Source organism: Miscanthus floridulus, chromosome 13 (genome assembly GCF_019320115.1).
Source record: "Miscanthus floridulus cultivar M001 chromosome 13, ASM1932011v1, whole genome shotgun sequence".
Classification (NCBI taxonomy): Eukaryota; Viridiplantae; Streptophyta; class Magnoliopsida; order Poales; family Poaceae; genus Miscanthus; species Miscanthus floridulus.
The window spans coordinates 22,489,858-22,495,857 of NC_089592.1; positions in this window are offsets into that span (position 1 = coordinate 22,489,858).

The window sequence follows — 6,000 nt, forward strand, 5'->3', positions numbered from 1 at the left end:
GTTCTTATGCAAGAGGGTAGAGTCATTGCTTATACCTCTCGCCAACTTCGGAAGCATGAGGTAAACTATCCAACGCATGACTTGGAACTCACTGCAGTTGTTCATGCTTTGAAGGCCTGGAGACATTATTTGCTCAGCAATGTGTGCAACATCTACACTGATCATAAAAGTCTTAAGTACATCTTCACTCAACCGGAGTTGAATATGCGTCAGAGAAGATGGCTCGAGTTGATCAAGGATTATAACCTCCAAGTGCACTATCACCCTGGCAAGGCAAACGTCGTCGTGGATGCCTTAAGCAGGAAATCTCATTGCCACTCTTTGATTGAAAGTGACTTCCATTTGTCAAAACTCCTACATCCTGTAGTCCTTTACAACATCACTGTCAGTTGTACTCTACCGAGTCGAATTATCGAGCTGCAGAAGATAGATTTAGGTGTGTTCCACATCAAGTGCAAGATGAAAGAGCAAGAACCCAAGCATTTTTGGGTAGATGAGAAGGACGTGTTATGGTTCAAGGATAGGTTGGTGGTTCCGAAGGATAGAGAACTTAGAAATCAAATCATATCCGAAGCCCATTCCTCTAAATTATCAATTCATCCTGGTAGTAGGAAAATGTATCATGATTTGAAGCCTCGCTTTTGGTGGACCAAAATGAAGAAAGAGATAGCCGCTTATGTGGCTAGGTGTGACACTTGTTGTCGAGTCAAAGCTATGCACATGAAAGCTGGATTACTTCAGCCACTCTCTATTCCAGGTTGGAAATGGGAGGAGATAAGTATGGATTTTATAGTTGGACTCCCTACTACTCAGAGGAATTTTAACTCCATTTGGGTGATTGTAGACCGTCTGACCAAGTTTGCGCACTTCATTCATGTCCGCATAGATTTCCGTCCAACTGACTATGCGGAGTTGTATTTTAATCAGATAGTCTGACTTCATGGGATACCTCGTACTATTGTCTTGGATAGAGGACCACAGTTCACTGCTCACTTTTGGGAGCACTTACATAGATTATTAGGAACTAAGTAAGAAGTTCTGCCTATCATCCTCAAACCAATGGACAAACTGAACGAGTGAATCAAATCTTAGAAGATATGTTGAGAGCATGTGTCATCTCGGCTAAGGGTTCATGGGAAAAGTAGTTGCCCCTAGCTGAATTCTCGTACAATAATAATTATCAAGAGAGTATCAAGATGGCACTGTTTGAAGCTTTGTATGGCCGAAAGTTTAGAACCCCGTTGAATTGGGTAGAAGCCGGTGAAAGGAGATATTATGGAATTGATTTTGTTCAAGAAGCCGAAGAACAAGTCCGTACTATCCAGACCCATATGGCCATAGCTCAAGCTAGGCAGAAAAGTTATGCTGATCATCGTAGGAAGCCTATTGAGTTTGAAGTTGGAGACTTCGTTTATCTGAAAGTCTCACCCATGAAGAGTGTCCAACGCTTTGGTGTGAAGCGAAAGCTTGCACCAAGATATGTTGGTCCGTTTGAAATCATTGGACAAAGTGGTAAGGTAGCATACAAGATCTAATTACCTCTTGAGATGAGTGCTATCTTCAATGTCTTTCATGTATCTCAACTGAAGAAATGTCTTCGCGTCCCTGAAGAGAGAGTTCTACTAGGGGATATCGAGTTAAAATCTAATTTGACCTTTGAAGAAAAGCCGGTCCGAGTAATTGACACTCGCGAGCGAGTGACTCAGAGTAGGGTGGTCAAGTTTTACAAAGTCATGTGGAGTAATCAAGGTAGTGAACGCGATGCAATGTGGGAAAGAGAAGATTATTTGAGGGACGGTTATAAGGAATTCTATCAACAATGGTACGCTTGTCAAATCTCGGGACGAGATTTTTATAAGGGGGGAGGGCTGTAACATCCTAGGTGTTTGGCTTCCACATTTGCACTTGCATTTCATGAACATGAGCATCATTCATCCATTCATGAGCTTATATTGCATGAAACATGTTTTCGAAACATTGCAACATATTGTTATATTTCATGTGTGCTTGTTTTATGAAATAAATAGTGTGCAACACTCAAGTGCAACATGTGCAACTCACTTTAGTGAAACATGGTTAGTTAGTACTATGCAACAAAATCATGAAACATGTGAAACATGACTTTGAAACAAAGGTAACATTTCATTGGCTTTTTCCTTGTTTTAGTACATGTAATGCTTGATTTTGGTGTGACCAATGTGTAGTGTGGCTAACAATCCTCTTAAGAAACTTAGTTATACTTAGAATGTCATTAGGAACAATGTTCATGTTGATCATTTTGCCTAATTAGGTTTCCAAGTCATGGTTTGACCATTTTGGACCCCTAGAGCTCCTGAGTTTGACTATTTAAAAAGTGTAGCTTAGAGTGTTTGCATGTCTGAGCAACCTAAAGCAAAGTTGTAGAAAATTTTATAAGGAACAAACTTTGTTTAGAAGTCAAGTCATGAAAATGTGCACAACATGCTCAAAAAGGGCCCACAAGTTAGTGTTGAGGGTTGATTCAACACTGGAAAAATTTCTAAGTATGAATTGCAATTTTAGTTTGATTGAGCTGATTTTGGCTTGATTTTTCTCATGATCCTTTGAGAATTAGGTCTTGGTCCTTTAATAGGAATTGAAGATGGTATGAAGGGCTACAACTTTCATGTATATTGTTTTCACTGATTCTTCACGATTTAGGAGATCAAGCATTGTCAATCCTTGCTGTCAAGCTCGATCGGGTTCACTGAAACGCAGCTACAGTGTTTGACAGGTTTCATAACTCGACGGCCGCGTGTACGCCGTGCGTCGCCAGCCGCCTGACCGCGCAGGCCACGCGCCGTGGCCGGCCTGGCGCCGCTGTCCACTGCTTGAGCCCGCGCCCTTCTGCCCTCCCATCTCACATTTCCATTTCTTGCTCTCCTTCGCTTCCCACCACAACCGAAGCGCAGCACCGCCCCGCCATTGTTGCCGAGCGAGCTCCGCCATCGCCTACGCTCGGTTTCCTCGTCTACTAATGAAAGCACTTGCAACAAGAAGCATTGTTGCAAAATACGTCTAAAACAAGTGAAACATTTAGAACATAAGCTTGCAACATATTGTATTGGTACTAGAACATATGCGATATCCAGATAAAACACTTGCAACATACGTCTGAAATATCTGAAACATTTGGAACCATTTGGAACATATACTTGCAACATACGTGTATAGCAACAGCAACATATGCAACATCCAGATAAAACACTTGCAACTTGCAACTTGAAAAAACTTCCTGCAACATAAGATTAATACATATGAAACATTTGGAACATATTCTTGCAACATATGTGTGAAATATACATCTGAAACAGATGAAAGATTTTGAACAAACGCTTGCAACATTCATCTGAAACAATCCCAATCTACTTTTGCAACATCCATATGAAGCAATTGCAACATACCTATGAAACATCTAAAACACTTGAAAACATACGCTTGCATCACGCGCTTTCAGCGCAGCACATCTCCTTGCTGCTTGAGAGAACGGAGGCTCATCGGCTTGTGGAATTCATCAGAGACAGCGTCCCGGCAACACTTGTAGGCAGTGGCTTGGAGGCGTTTGTAGGTGGCGGGTTGGCGGTGGCGGTTGCACGATACGGCAAGGAGATAGTGTCCACATGACTAGGAGAGGGAGCTAGATCCATTAGGGAACCACTCGTGCCGGGCCTGCCGCACTGGTCCACCCGTGACTGGGGCTGTCGGCACCGGTGTGCCGCCTTGTCGAGGGCCACTCGGCCCTCCGCATCATGGCCCAGTCGTGCTAAGGCCACGTTGAGGCCGCCGCGCCGCCGCGCCGGGACGCTCGCCCACACTGCACCGAGAGAGAGAGAGGAAGGGAGTAGCACAGGAGGCAGATGAGAGAGAGAGAAAGCGGAGGTAGCGAGGCACGAGAGATTGGAGCGATGCCCGATAATTTCCAAGGTGTGAACAAACTAGTGAACAACAACGCATGCGGACCGTACATGTACACGCGCGGGGCGGTCGTTATCGTTATATAAAAATTATGTTTCTCCAAAAGTATGCTACAACATACAAGAACAGGGGCGGAGGATCCAACATAACACGGTATGGTGTTCACCAATCACCATATACCTTAATTGACTATTTTGGACGCAGATACTCCTGGCTCTTCAACATTTGTGGGCCCCCATGTATGGGCTAGCTAACGGTTATGGCCTTTGTCTTTGTCACAGTGGGCCGAGCATTTAGGTGATTGGGCTACTTAATTTAATGGCCCAGCGTTAACGGTTCAGCTGTTCCACTAGGGTAGCGAAGAGGTTTTTTTAGACAAGAACATGAAGTGTTGTATTGGTCTAATTTTGAGAACTTTCTATAAGATCAAGATTCAAGACTTATAATATATATGAGATTATTAGTTCCTCTCTTATGGAGTATTTACGTAATTACTGCAAGAGTGTAATGGTATGCATGCATTTTGTAAGGTCCTAGTCGGTGCTTTGGGACGCATAGCATGGACTAGCAGGGTTAATTTGCTATAGCTACGCTGGTCAAGAAGTTTGTTAATTTCAGTGGCTCCTAACAAGAAGTTGCTCCCGTTTAAATGTGCTATAAAATGTAATATTTCATATATCTAAACCAATATAAGATGCAATGTTCGATAGAAACGAGCAATTCATACACCAAATGATTTTTTTGAATGGAAATACATAAATAAATACTCCATATAAATTAGAAATTGTAAATAGCTCAATTCAAAATTAATAAATATATTGACCAATAATTTAAATTGGAAACTAAATTTTTTAGTGAGGTGTTAAAATAGTGATACTACAAATAAAGCCAGTGTGCTACTGTAAATAATGTTAGGAAAATAATTCTTTCGGACATAAGGGCTAAAAGCCTAAAACCACCATATTGATCTCATATATATGATCCAGATTGTCACGGTCCACATCTATCAAAAGGTATAGGAAAATAAATAAAGAATCATGTAGAGATAGAGCAACTATGAAAATAGATAATATTGCTGAATTCAATCATACAACTATATTTTTTATGATAATAAAAAGCAAGGAATCTATAAGAAACATCTATGGGAGGGAGTACACGCATGAAGACACATCCAAGATGAACTCCAATGTCTTGGCACACTAATATAAAATATCAAAGAACTTATGATCCCATGCCTCTAATTCACCATTTTCTAGGTTCCTCGTCATTTTAGCCCTCCTCTCACTTAGCCATAAATTCGTAGAGTTGCTCCTTTCCTATGTTCCTATAGACGGAAAGTTTTGGCAACACCATTGACGTCGATGAAGGAGAAATAACCAAATAAAATGTGTGAACGCTAAAATCTGTAATCATTCATGACAGTAATCTAGGGGAGGAACATATGCATGTTCTAGCAGATGGAAATATGATGGAATCACAAAAACCCTATCAAATTTTAATATATTGCACTAGTAGATAAACTAGCTGTACTCCCGGTTCTCAACCCCCTTCAGTCCCGGTTTTGGAACCGGGAGCACGAATCCGGGACTAAAGGGCCCCTCCTTTAGTCCTAGTTTTGCGCCCGGGGCTAAAGGTCCACCTTTAGTCCCGGTTGGTAATACCAACCGGTGCTAAAGAGGCCTCCCGGCCTGGCCACGTGGGCCGGCCCTTTAGTCCTGGTTGGTATTACCAACCGGGACTAAAGATTTTTCTTTTTTTTGTTTCTATTTTCAATTGATGATTCGTTTTGATCTTCGAATAGGTTTTCAAAGACGCATTCTACGCTGCTAATAATATACGTATTCTACACGTTTATAATGTTCGAACATTTTGTACAAACTAAAGTATGAAACTAACATATATATATTACATGCATATATATATAATGTACATTATTTTATGTACATATAATATGTATGTATATATATATATATATTACAAATAAAGCTTGCATTGTATATTCTATCATATCCTTGGGATAACAAATTCACTCCATCTGGTTTGGCTTTCATGTTTCGTTCACGTCAT